The sequence below is a fragment of the Natator depressus genome, chromosome 1 (assembly GCF_965152275.1).
Source record: "Natator depressus isolate rNatDep1 chromosome 1, rNatDep2.hap1, whole genome shotgun sequence".
Lineage (NCBI taxonomy): Eukaryota > Metazoa > Chordata > Testudines > Cheloniidae > Natator > Natator depressus.
The window spans coordinates 11,648,627-11,662,730 of NC_134234.1; positions in this window are offsets into that span (position 1 = coordinate 11,648,627).

Genomic DNA, 14,104 nt, shown 5'->3' on the forward strand with positions numbered 1-14,104 from the left:
CTTGGAGGAACAAGGAATGCCGGCTCTCCCTACAGAATGGGGTCTGTATAATGGAAGCCTGTGACTTTGACTAGGATATAGGGATCCTAGCGGATGAGCAACGTGAGTAGCGAGTAGGAGCAGGGAGGTGCCGCACCTCGGTAAACCGCATTGGTGAGACCGATGCGGGAATGCGCCATATTGTTGTGGGGTCCACGTTTTCAAAAGGATGTTGAGACACTGGAGAGGGGGCAGAAAAGAGCCACAAAAATGATTGGAACATTGCGGGGAAATGCCTTGCAGGGAGAAACTCCAAGAGATCCAGCTGTTCAGCTTATCCAGAAGAAAAGGGAGAGGTGACTTGATTAGTGGATAAGCACCTTCATGAGGAGAAAATACCTGGGAGCAAGGGCTCTTTAATTGAGCACAGAAAAGCAGAACATACGAATGGCCAGATTGGGTCAGATCAAAGGTCCATTTAGCCCAGTATCCTGTCTTCCGACAGTTGCCAAGAACAAGAATCAATGTCTGGAAGCTGAAGCCAGACAAATTCAAACTGGAAGTAAGGCATGCATTTTTTAACCCTGAGGGGGATCAAGCATTGGAACAAACTAGCAAAGAAACAGGTGGATTCTCCACTCTGGATGGTTTCAGATCCTGCCTTTCTGCAGGAGAGGCTTTAGTCAAACACAAGTTATTTGGCTTAATTCTGGGGTAACTGAATGAAATTCAATGGCCTGTAATATATAGGAAGTCAGGCAAGATGCTCTAATGGTCCCTTCTGGCCTCATACTCCATGAATCAGAGACAATCCCCACCTTCAGGAGCTTACACTCGATGGAGACAAAGTAGAGAGAGGTGAACTCACTTGCCCAAGGAGGGTAACACAGTAGGTCATTGGTGGAGCTGGGAATAGAACCGATGGTGCGAGGACATTCACACAAAGAGCCTTAAGCAGCAGGTAGTTAACTCCATGACTGGGAGGTTCCTACATTTATAAAGCTCCCCCTGCAACACCTCCTGGTTTTCTCTTGTTCTTTACAATAAAAGATTAAATCTGAAATTATAAGCCAATGTATAAACACACAACCATTCAAAATAAACTCTGTACATCACTATGTCCCCTTAGCAATTTCATTTAAAGAGCCTCTTTGAGAGGCTCTGATCAGCCCTCCAGGCCGTGTTCTCATGTCTGTTAGGTTTGTGGGTGGAGTTCCCTGTGGAAGGGGCTGACTTCCTGGCAGAGTACCCGCCGGTCTCAGATCCTCTCTTGGTGGTGTTCAGAAGCACTGAACCCAGTTCCTCCAGAGAAGTCCTTGTGGAGTATCCACTAGATAAGAGCTGGATGTTTCTGGTGAGTTCAGAACCGTTCCAACTGTCTGGGAGTTTTTGAGCAAACTTTGTTCCCTGGTCTCAGTTCAGGTGGTGCCTTTGCTCCGTGTCGATGTCACAGATCCGAGCGAGTGCTCCTTCCTGGCCACCCACTGGGACTACTGTGACGGGAATCCAAGCTTCTGTTCGGGGTCCCAAGGATGTTCCAAGCGCCTGGTGCCTGAACAGACTCAAGCCACCGCCGCAGTCTCAGGGTGCCTCGGCACACACTCAGGGCATAGACCTTCTACTTGGCACCCCCCTTTCAAGTGTTGGAACCAGCCGTCTAGCCCCCCTGGGCGCAGCGCTGACCTTTCAGTCTCCCTGGAACTTAAATACCTGCCTCGCACAGAACTCCACCCACCAGGTGGGACGCTTCTGGTTACGGTTTACCTCTCGCAGGGGGCATGCAGCGGTTGTGAAGCAGTCAGCACACACAGTTTGCATCATGCAACAGCTTTTATATTTAATCATGTAAACACAGGAGAGCTCAGATCGTGCAAACCAGTGACGCACCCTAACCGCCATGTTCCGCACTAGCTCACCCGTCCCTCGGGTGTTCCATGGGGCAGGCAGGGTCCTCTGCCCCCCTTGCCTATCCTGCCCTTGCAGCAGCTCCCTCATGCTAAGCTTGGGGGTTAGACTAGCTCAGGGTTTCTCAGTCAATGGGACGGGACCCAAAATAAGGTCACCAGAATGTTTCAAAGGGTTACGTGGCAGCTCCTGCCTCACGGGGCTGGCTGGACTCGCCTTCCTGCTCCAGGCATTGCAACCTCTGGAGTCCCAGTGCCACTCAGCCCAGCTGTCATGATGACGGGAGTCCGGGTAGGCCAAATGTGAGTGAGTGGCCCTGCAACCCCATGCACCAGGTCACAACTCCACTCGCACAGATTTGGTCCAGTCAGGAGGGTGGGGCCAAACCTGAGTGGCGCTGCAACCCCAGAGGTTGCAACACCTGGAGCTGAGAGCCAAGCCCAGCCAGCCCCACAGCACAGGAGCTGCAGGAGCCACCACTGTGGGGTGAGTGCCGGGCAGGACCCAACCCTCCAGGGGGCAGGATCCAACTGAAACCACCTCAGGGCCTCCACCCCCTGGCTATTTACTGGGTCCTGACAAATGGGTCCTGAAAGCAAAAAGGTTGAGAACCATGGACTAGATGACCCTGCTCTCTCCACTGCCCTGTTGCTCTGGGGTACTGTGGACCGCTAGTACAATGGTCAAAATTAAAGCCCCATGCAAACGCTAGAAATCTTTCAGAGGGAAATTGAGGCCCTTTCATATACAGCATTCTGTCTGCCTTGGAATGAGCGTCGAAAGCCTCCTTCACTTTGGTGTATCCTCATCAGAGAGGTGTAGGGCACATAGGATAGCAGCACCAACCATGGAAATTAGCATGGCATTTAACTGGCGCCTTTTCTGTTAAACCAGAAGCTATCTGCGATCACTCAAATCTTTGGATCCAGCAAGGCCAGCTGCCTGCGTTGCCAAAATCAAACTTCTCTAGCAGAGCCAGCTTGCTCTGACCTCCATTGCTGTGCTGAGATAGGACTCTGCCTCCTTCCTGTTGCAACTTCCACAGGTGTCCTCCCTGATTTGCCACTTTCCTCCTCTGGCAGGCTAGGGTCTCTTTTCTTTCCTCTTCCTTTAGCAAGAGCGATTCACTTACTGCAGACCCCAGGTAGCATGAGGACATAAACACAAAGAGCCATGCCTTAAACAGCAACTAGAGACCTCCCGAAGGGGGAAGTTCCTCTGTTTATTAATCATGGTTCCTAGGGGCCACTGAAATAACGTATGCGAAACGTCAGGATAAAAGACCATGCTTTCGGTTAAGGGGTGCTGGTTTCCATGAAAGGTGCAGCAAGGAAAGGAGAAGGACAAGGGAGACGCAGACGGAGCCTTACTACAGTACAGCTGAGGGTAGCCCGGGACCCCTGCTGTCCCATCCCCAAACACGGCCCTGGAAGGCACGCTGGAGAGCACTGTGGCCGCTGGAATAAGCAGGCTGGAAAGCGCAGCAGCCCCTCTTTGTACAGTCAGCCTCATTCCTTTGCGCTGGTTAATTACATTTTCCATCAGGAAATACAAGCTGGGACCGGCAGACGATGTGCTCCCATATTGATGTGTTCCCTTGAGTCCCTGGGCTGCTGCCAGAATCTACCACCCACGGGTAAGAAATGGCTTCTCCCCAACTTGGCCCGTCACATTGAGGAGAAGGAGTCTGTCAGGCTGCAGCAGGAGCCTTTCGGTTCAGCATCTCGCAGGCTGACAGAGTCTAACCAAACAGCTTCTGTCTAGGACTTAATTGCAGCTCCATGCTTGGCAGGGGGATCGCTGTTCTATCTACATCTCTATCTGTCTGGAGGGCCCAGCTGCAATGTGTTTATGCCCGAGACCAGGCTTCAGATCCCCGAGTGGGTGGAGGCTGGGAGTGCTGTGGGGCATCATATTCATCCAGCACTGCCAGCCCTACATGTTCAAATGTCATGAGTCAGGCCTCAAAAACTCATGAGACTGGCTTAAGAACCCGGCGGGCCTTTTTTCCCTCTTTTTAAATCCCTCTGGGGTTTTTTCTTTGCTTTCTGGTTTCTGAGTCTTTAGGTTCCGCTCGAATCATGTTCGCACAATTTCCGACTGCAGCCTTGAGAACTAGACACGTTCCGTGTTTCTAAAACAATGAAAGCGAAAATCCTCATGTAACCACTGGATCCCTTGAGCTGGGGCTTTAAGAACACCACTAAATATCGCAAGATTGTAGGCAACATGGTTCATCTTCAGCAAAAGCAGGGCAAGATCTTTAGACAGTGAGCTCCTTGAGGTAGTGGACGTGGCTTCCTCTGATTTGCCCAGCACTGAGCACTTTGTTGGTGCTTAATGTAGAATAATCAATAGGTTTCTTACGGTGCATACACTCTAGTTTTCTGCCTCGGCTCTCAGAACCCATTTAGGGGCAGCCAGGACACTTACTCTCAGTTCCTAGCATCAGCCAGCAGCAGGCCAGGGAAGGCCTTCTTGGTTAACAGCCCTTGCTAGTGGAGGACATGCCAAGAGGTGACATGTAGGATGCCACGCTGCCCAGAACAGAACTTTATCACATATGCTGAGGCTCTAGTGTTTGATGAGTCTGACCCTGTATTACGTTGGTGAACCCCTGGTGCCACACCAAACTACATCTCTCCTGAAACCTAACCCTCATTCCTCCAGTTCCACTCATCATCTGACATGTTTGCACAAGACCTGCCTCATCATGGGCCCTTCCTTTTTCCTTGTTGTGTTGTATTAAGGACCCGTCCCTGCATTTGTACTGGTGGTGGGGCTGTCCATTATGCTTCCCCAGCTGCTCAATAACCCTTTGGTGTATCAGGCAGTGTACTGGTGCTAGCAGGCGCATGGGTTTTTATTATACCACATGTAGCTGTTCTGTGAGCATTGCCTTCCTTCTTACATAAATAAGAGCTCAGTGTGCTACTGATGCTGACAATAATATCTACGCCTGTGCTAACCTACTGAATGAAGGAACTATTAATAAATGAAAACTGATTCCACTCTGTCTAATCCCTGAGCTGAAACTGTCAGCACAGTGGGTCAGGGTGAGGGTGCCTTCTCTACCACAGAAAATATGGGGAAATTTTTAATCACAGATGTTTATTACTCCAGCAGAAACACAAAACTACAAAGAATCCAGTCCCACAAAGGTGCTTAATGACATTTTGATTAAAAAACCAGAATGATATAAAATTAACCTGGCACACATAAAATGGATTCAAAACTGGCCAGCTGATAGATCTCAAAATGTAGCTGTAAATGAGGAATCGTCAAGCAGGTGGGTTTCCAGTGGGGTCCCACAGGGATCGGTCTTGGCCCTACATGATATAACATTTTTATCAATGACATGAAAGAAAACATAAAATCATTACTTATAAAGTTTGCAGATGAACCAAAAATTGGTGGAGTGCTGAATAATGAAGGGGACAGGTCACTGATACAGAGCAATCTGAATTTCTTGATAAACCGGGTGCAAGCAAACAATATGTATTTTTAATATGGCTAAATGTAAATCTATATGTCTAGGAACAAAGAATGCAGGCTATACTTACAGGATAGGGGACTCTATCCTGGGCAGCAGTGACTCTGAAAAAGATTTGGGAGTCATGATGGATAATCAGCTGAACATGAGCTCCCAATGTGTCACTGTGGCCGGAAGAGCTAATATGATCCTGGGATGCATAAACAGGAATATCGAGTAGGAGCAGAGAAATTATTTTACCCCTGTATTTGACACTGGTGCGACCCCTATTGGAATACTGTCTAGTGCTGTTGCCCACAATTCAAGAAGAATGTTGATAAATTGAAAAGATTTCAGAGAAGAGGTACCAGAATGATTAAAGGATTAGTAAACAGGTCTTTATTGATAGACTTAAGGATCTCAATCTATTTAGTTTCCCAAAAGAGAAGATTAAGGGGTGACTTGATTACAGTCTATAAGAATCTACATGGGGAACAAATATTTAATAATGGGCTCTTCAATCTAGCAGAGAGAGGCGTAACACGATCCAATGTCTGGAAGTTGAGGTTAGACAAGTTCAGACTGGAAATAAGGTGGATTTTCCATCACTGACAACTTTTAAATCAAGATTGAATGTCTTTCTAAAAGATCTGCTCTATCAATAGTTTTGAGAAAGTTCTCTGGCCTGTTTTATACAGGAGGTCAGATTAGATTGTCACAATGGTCCCTTGGAGCCTTGGAATCTATGAATCAAAATATTGTTGGCTCCCCTAAAAAAGCCAGAAAGTCTTTTTTCCAAATAAGAAAGCCCCTATGTATTGGCCTTCAGCAGGTTCCACCATCCCCGGGCATATCACCACACTATCTCTGCTGCTTTCTCTAGTACTACCCAGCAGGTAGAAAAGTTTGTATTGTATAGGGCCCTTGGCTCCTCCCATTCCCAGCATTCCTTGCTAAAAGGAACTCACTAGGCAGACTTTTCCTTTCGCCATGTTTCAATGGGAGTAGCCTGCTTTATGTCATGCTCCGAGTCTATTGCTGAACCGATGACAAACTTCAGGATCTATTTCCTGTTTTTTCCTGAAAGGTAACACTAAGGAAAAAGGAGTCCTGACCTCCTTCTCCCAGGGGTCCAATCACAGGGCTTTAATAATATGATTAGGGAGAATAAGTCCAGCTTCTTAAAGAGCATGGACTCCTCTTCTGATAGGCCCTTCCTTTTCCTCATGACAGCTCACTCTCTCACAAGCTGGGTACTGGATGGTAGCTGTGGCTGGCATGTCTGGATCCCTGCGCAATCTGCACAAGGTCCTGCTTGGTTTGAAAAGTCACCGCAAGTCCAAATCCATCTTGAAAATGTGCAGATTGAACAATGTGAGCAGAAACACCTAGCATGTAGCCTGCAAAATCTACCAACGCAGGTTTCACCCTCTTATTTGCTGGTGTAAGTCCTTCACCCTCAAGGTTTGAACTCATTACCTTCAGCCCCAAAACATAGTTCATTTGAACTGAAGGAGTCACTCTCTTAGTTGGAAGCAGTAGTTGGCTGTTATCTATATGGAATAGCTGCTAGAAGCAACACACACTTTACAAGTGCACGACACTGGCTGGTTGGTATTTCAAGGAGTGGGGAAGAGGCTGAAGAAATCTCCCTTTATAAGCAACGGGATCAATAGGTTGTAATTAAAAGGCATTTGGGCTGCAAAATTCAGGCCTGGATCCAGATTTCAAACTCTCCAGGGCTGCAGGAGGCATTTGGATCCAAAGTTCAGTTCAGCCCGTGAGAGAGTCCAAGCCCAAACTTTGTATCCTGATCCCAGTTCGGAAAACCATCTGCAGCCCACTTTCAGATGTGTTTGGATTGCCTGTGTTGGAATCCATGTGGATAACCAAAAGCATCAAAAATGTCCTGAAAGCTCCTCTTACCCATTAGCAGAATGAAGCCTTGACACGCTGCCATGGCTCCAGGACCAGCTTGAGAATATTTCTATGGTCCATTTGTACTGGTCGGAAGAGGTTGAAATGGGAGCCCGTTCCCCACACGCCTTGGAAAATCTCAAAGAATCAAGGCTCTGTAGCTGGGCAATGATTCAGTAGTGTGGCCAAATCCAGGCCTGGCACTATTGTGAAGAGTTATTTTTAGCAGAATGTTATTTAGCATTTCATGTTAATATACCTGGCACGTCTTTACTTTCTGACTCTCATCGAGGGCTGTGGCTCCTTCCCCCGTGAATCAGTAGAGTCCTTTCTACTCTAAATCTCCATCCTAAATATTGCTAGTAGTGTGCTTCACTGTGTTGCTCTCCACCCACAAAGAGAAACCCTCAGCTTTCAGTATGAATGGAGTTTAATTTTGATTCAATAATGAGAAAGGACAAACACAAAGTCTCCATGAGTGAGAACTCTGAGTGTGTGTGTCGGGATGGCGTGAGGGGGCTCCTTAAGGTGCAAGTGATGAGGATTGGTGGTGGGTATATAACCCATTGGCGGGCAGGTGTTATGAGTCTCCCTCATGCTTCAGGGTGTCAGATCTTCACCTGCATGGTCAGGAAGGAATTTTCCCATGTGTGCGAAACACTGTGGCACCACACAAACTGGACAGGCAGACTTCTTGGGCGTGTAAAGAGACAGAAAATAAGGTCCTAACAGTTACATGACGGTTGCTAAATGCAGGCCCCACTCACATCGAGTCAGCAGGATTAAAACTGTGTTAAAAGGGTCCATCTAAGATGGTTAAAAGATAAGACTAGATAAGGTCTAAGGACCCTGATTATGAAGGACTTTGAGTTTTTGAGTGTGTAGCTGATTCAAATCTGCACCGGTTGAATTTCATGTGATGCTGTAGCTGACAGTGACTGTATTAATACTATGTGGAAGCACTGTTACTGGGGGTGTGGGGGGGGGTTCAGGGGAGAAAGGCAAGCTCTCTTTTCAAAGGAAAGCTGTTGATGACTGGAAATGTTAATACTACTGGTTTGCAGATTGCACTCAGTGGAGGACATGCACCCAAAAGCAAGGACTTGTGTACACATTGAGTTGCACCTGGTTAACTCCTTGAGTTCCTGTTTAACTTAACCCAGTGGAACAAGGAGCTACATGCCAGAATAAATGTGTCCACACATGGCGTTAATCAGGAACAACTTCATGTGTAGACAAGCCTGAAACCATCCTGTGTTTATACAGCATGTTCCATCTCAATGGTTTCCAGGCTTCTCCATGCACTATGTAATTATTCAGACCTCTCCCCTGACATTCAGCCTGCAGTGGGATAGGACTTAGCATCTGTGGCCAGCACACAGCAGTTGTATGGAACAGCTGAGGACAGGAAGTGACAAAGGATGCCCTGTCTAGTTTAAATTGCAAGGGGATTTTAGGTAGGTAGGTAGATAGAATGATCTTATATTGTGTCCCTTACACTGTAAGCTTTTTGGAGCAGGGGCTGTTGAGGTCTCTGCTTTGGGCAGGGCTCAGCACCATGACGGGTTAAACAAATAATTTCTGTTAATAAGAAGTTAATTCTTGATCTGGAACCTGGCCAGCTCAGCGGGTTCTACCACTCCTGCTCTTCTGAAAAATACCATGAGATCTTTGGGGTCAATAAAGTGCAGAGAGTTACAGCTCTGCTCCCAAAGACAGCACCTCTGATGCCCCCTAGCACCACTCTGGGGCATTGCCGCAGGGGGGAGAATGGCACAATGTCCTAGCGAGCGAGTGGTTTTTCAGTGCGTGGTAAGAATGATTGTGCAGGCGTGGCTTGTTTCAGCGATGCTCCTGGGCAGGGGTTGGGACAGCCCAATAAGAAAAAACATAACGAAAGCGCCAAGATTTCCCATTAAACAAAGCCTACACTGTACTAAATAGCAAAATGACACTGAGATGAGACTGCTCTGTCCATTTAGAGGCCTTCTGCTTCCCAGAGATCAAGGGTAGAGGCCCAGACAGAGACATATGCATCCGGGAGGTGAATGCCTGGCTGTGAAGACAGTGTCACCAGGAGGACTTTATTCCTTGACCATGGGATGCTGTTCCAGGAAGAAGGACTGCTAAGCAGAAGTGGGGTCCACCTATCGAGGAAGGGGAAGAACATATCTGGATACAGACTGGCTAACCTAGTGAGGAGAGATTTAAACTAGGTTCAACAGGGGCAGGTGACAAAAGCCCACAGGTAAGTCAAAAACATGGAGACCTGGGAGAAGGGTCGGAATCTGCGGGGAGCACGGGCCATTACAGTGGGGCTAAGGGAGAGACAGAGAGAACATAGATGGGAAATCAAATCAGTATCTTAGATGTCTGTATACTAATGCGAGAAGTATGGGGAACAAGCAGGAAGAACTTGAAATGCTAGTTAATAAACAGAACTATGACATAGTTGGCATTACATGGTGGGATATTGCTCATGACTGGAATATTGGTATAGAAGGGTACAGCTTGCTCAGGAAGGATAGACAGGGAAAAATATGGAGGAGGTGTTGCTTTATATAAAAAATGTATACACTTGGACTGAGCAGGTGTAGATGGAAACAGGAGACAGACTTATAGAAAGTCTCTGGGTAAGGATAAAAGGAGTAAAAACCAAGGGTGATGTCATGGTAGGGGTCTCTTACAGACCACGTAACCAGGAAGAAGAGGTGGATGATGTTTTTTTGAAAAACTAACAGAATCATCCAAAGCACAGGACTTGGTGGTGATGGGCGACTTCAACTACCCAGACATGTGTTGGGAAAATAAGACAGCAGGGCACAGATTATCCAATAAGTTCTTGGAATGCATTGGAGACAATATTTTTTTTCAGACGGTGGAGAAAGCTATTAGGGGAGAGGCTGTTCAAATTTGATTTTGACAAATAGGAAGGAACTGGTTGAGACTTTGAAAGTGGAAGGCAGCTTGGGTGAAAGTGATCATTAAATGGTAGAGTTCATGATTCTAAGGAATGGTAGGAGGGAAAATAGCACAATCAAGATAATGGATTCCAAGAAGGCAGACTTTAGAAAACCCAGGTAGTTGGTAGATAAGATCCCATGGGAAGCAAGTTTAAGGGGAAAAACAACTGAAGACAGTTGGCAGTTTTTCAAAGAGATATTATTAAGGTCACAAGAGCAAAGTATCCCACTGTGTAGGAAAGACAGGAAGTCTGGCAAGAGACCATGCTGGCTTAACCAGGAGATCTTCAATGATCTAAAACTCAAAAAAGAGGAAGTGGAAACTAGGTCAAATTATAAAGGATGAATATAAACAAATAACACAAGTATGTAGGGACAAAATTAGAAAGGCTCAGGCACAAAATGAGATTAAACTAGCTAGAGACATAAAGGGTGACAATAAAAGAGTCTATAAATACATTAGAAGCAAGAGGAAGACCAAGGACAGGGTAGACCCATTACTCAATGGCGGGGGGGCGAAAATAATAACAGAAAATGTGGAAATGGCAGAGGTGCTTATTGACTTTTTTGTTTCAGTTTTCACCAGAAAAGTTAGTAGCAATTGGATTCTAACTTAGTGAATGCCAGTGAAAATGAGGTAGGATCAGAAGAGACTAAAATAGGGAAAGAACAAGTTAAAATTATTTGGACAACTTAGATGTCTTAAAAGTCACCAGGGCCTGCCAAAATACATCCTAGAATACTCAAGGAGCTGACTGAAGAGATATCTGAGCCATTAGTGATTATCTTCAAAAAGTCATGGAAGATGGGAGAGATTCCAGAGGACTGGAAAAGAGCAAATATAGTGCCTATCTATAAAGAGGGGAATAAGGACAACCCAGGGAATTACAGACCAGTCAGCTTAACTTCAGTACCCAGAAAGATAATGACAGGTTTCAGAGTAACAGCCGTGTTAGTCTGTATTCGCAAAAAGAAAAGGAGTACTTGTGGCACCTTAGAGACTAACCAATTTATTTGAGCATAAGCTTTCGTGAGCTACAGCTCACTTCATCGGATGCATACTGTGGAAAGTGTAGAAGATCTTTTTATACACACAAAGCATGAAAAAATACCTCCCTCCACCCCACTCTCCTGCTGGTAATAGCTTGTCTAAAGTGATCACTCTCCTTACAATGTGTATGATAGTCAAGTTGGGCCATTTCCAGCACAAATCCAGGTTTTCTCACCCACCCCCTTCTGTTCTGTTATTTTGCTCCAACCCCTCAGACAGAGACAAACACCTACAAGATCTCTATCAAGCATTCTTACAACTACAATACCCACCTGCGGAAGTGAAGAAACAGACTGATAGAGCCACAAAAGTTCCCAGAAGTCACCTGCTACAGGACAGGCCTAACAAAGAAAATAACAGAACGCCACTAGCCGTCACCTTCAGCCCCCAACTAAAACCCCTCCAACGCATTATTAAGGATCTACAACCTATCCTGAAGGATGACCCAACACTCTCACAAATCTTGGGAGACAGGCCAGTCCTTGCCTACAGACAGCCCCCCAACCTGAAGCAAATACTCACCAACAACCACATACCACACAACAGAACCACTAACCCAGGAACCTATCCTTGCAACAAAGCCTGTTGCCAACTGTGCCCACATATCTATTCAGGGGACACCATCACAGGGCCTAATAACATCAGCCACACTATCAGAGGCTCGTTCACCTGCACATCCACCAATGTGATATATGCCATCATGTGCCAGCAATGCCCCTCTGCCATGTACATTGGTCAAACTGGACAGTCTCTACGTAAAAGAATAAATGGACACAAATCAGATGTCAAGAATTATTACATTCATAAACCAGTTGGAGAACCCTTCAATCTCTCTGGTCACGCGATTACAGACATGAAAGTTGCGATATTACAACAAAAAAACTTCAAATCCAGACTCCAGCGAGAGACTGTTGAATTGGAATTCATTTGCAAATTGGATACAATTAACTTAGGCTTAAATAGAGACTGGGAGTGGCTAAGTCATTATGCAAGGTAACCTATTTCCCCTTGTTTTTTCCTCCTCCCCCCCCCCACCCTTCCTCAGACATTCTTGTTAAACCCTGGATTTGTGCTGGAAATGGCCCACCTTGATTATCATACACATTGTAAGGAGAGTGGTCACTTTAGATAAGCTATTACCAGCAGGAGAGTGGGTTTGTGTGTGTGGGGGGGGGGAGAAAACCTGGATTTGTGCTGGAAATGGCCCAACTTGACTATCATACACATTGTAAGGAGAGTGATCACTTTAGACAAGCTATTACCAGCAGGAGAGTGGGGTGAGGGGAGGTATTTTTTCATGCTTTGTGTGTATAAAAAGATCTTCTACACTTTCCACAGAATGCATCCGATGAAGTGAGCTGTAGCTCACGAAAGCTTATGCTCAAATAAATTGGTTAGTCTCTAAGGTGCCACAAGTACGCCTTTTCTTTTTTCAGAAAGATAATGGAGCAAATAATGAAGCAATCAATTTGCAAACATCTAGAAGATAATAAGGTGATAAGTAACAGTCAGCATGTATTTGTCAAGAACAAATTGTGTCAAACCAACCTGATAGCTTTCTTTGACAGGGTAACAAGCCTTGTGGATGGAGGGAAGCGGTAGATGTGGTATATCTTGACTTTAGTAAGGCTTTTATATGGTCTCGCATGACCTCATAAACAAACTAGGGAAATACAACCTAGATGGAGCTACTCTAAGGTGGGTGCATAACTGTCTGGAAAACCATTCCCAGAGAGCAGTTATCAGTGGTCCACAGTCAAGCTGGAAGGGCATATCGCGTGGGGTCCCACAGATATCGGTCCTGGGTCCGGTTCTGTTCAATATCTTCATAAATGATTTAGATAATGGCATAGAGAGGACACCTATAAAATTTGTGGATGATAGCAAGCTAGGAGGGGCTGCAAGTGCTTTGGAGGCTAGGATTAAAATTCAAAATGATCTGGACAAACTGGAGAAAGGGTTGGAAGTAAATAGGCTGAAATTCAATAAGGACAAATGCAAAGTATTCCACTTAGGAAGGAACAATCAATTGCAGACATACAAAATGGGAAATGACTGCCTAGGAAGGAGTACTGCGGAAAGGGATCTGGGGGTTATAGTGGATCACAAGCTTAATATGAGCCAACAATGTAACACTGTGCAAAAAAAGCAAACATCATTCTGGGCTGTATTAGCAGGAGTGTTGTCAGGAAGACATGAGAAGTAATTCTTCCGCTCTACTCCGCACTGATTAGGCCTCAGCTGGAGTATTGTGCTCAGTTCTGGGCGCCACATTTCAGGAAAGATGTGGACAAATTGGAGAAACTCGAGAGAAGAGCTACAAATATGATTAAAGATCTAGAAAACATGACCTACAATGAAAGACAGAAAAAGTGGGGTTGTTTAGTCTGGAGAAGAGAAGACTGAGGGGGGACATGATAACAGTTTTCAAGTACATAAAAGGTTGTTACAAGGAAGAGGGAGAAAAATTGTTCGCGTTGATCTCTGAGGATCGGAGAAGAAGCAATGTGCTTAAATTGCAGCAAGAGAGGTTTAGGTTGGACGTTAGGAAAAGCTTCCTAACTGTCAGGGTGGTTAAGCACTGGAATAAATTGTGTAGGGAGGTTGTGGAATCTCCATCATTGGAGATTTTTAAGAGCAGGTTAGACAAACACCTGTCAGGGTTGGTCTAGATAATACTTAGTCCTGCCACGAGTGCAGGGGACTGGATTAGATGACCTCTAGAGGTCCCTTCTAGGCCTATGATTCTAATGCCTTATAATTGATGGTTTGGAAATGCATAAGTTAGAACTAGTTGATCCACCTGAAGCTGAGAGG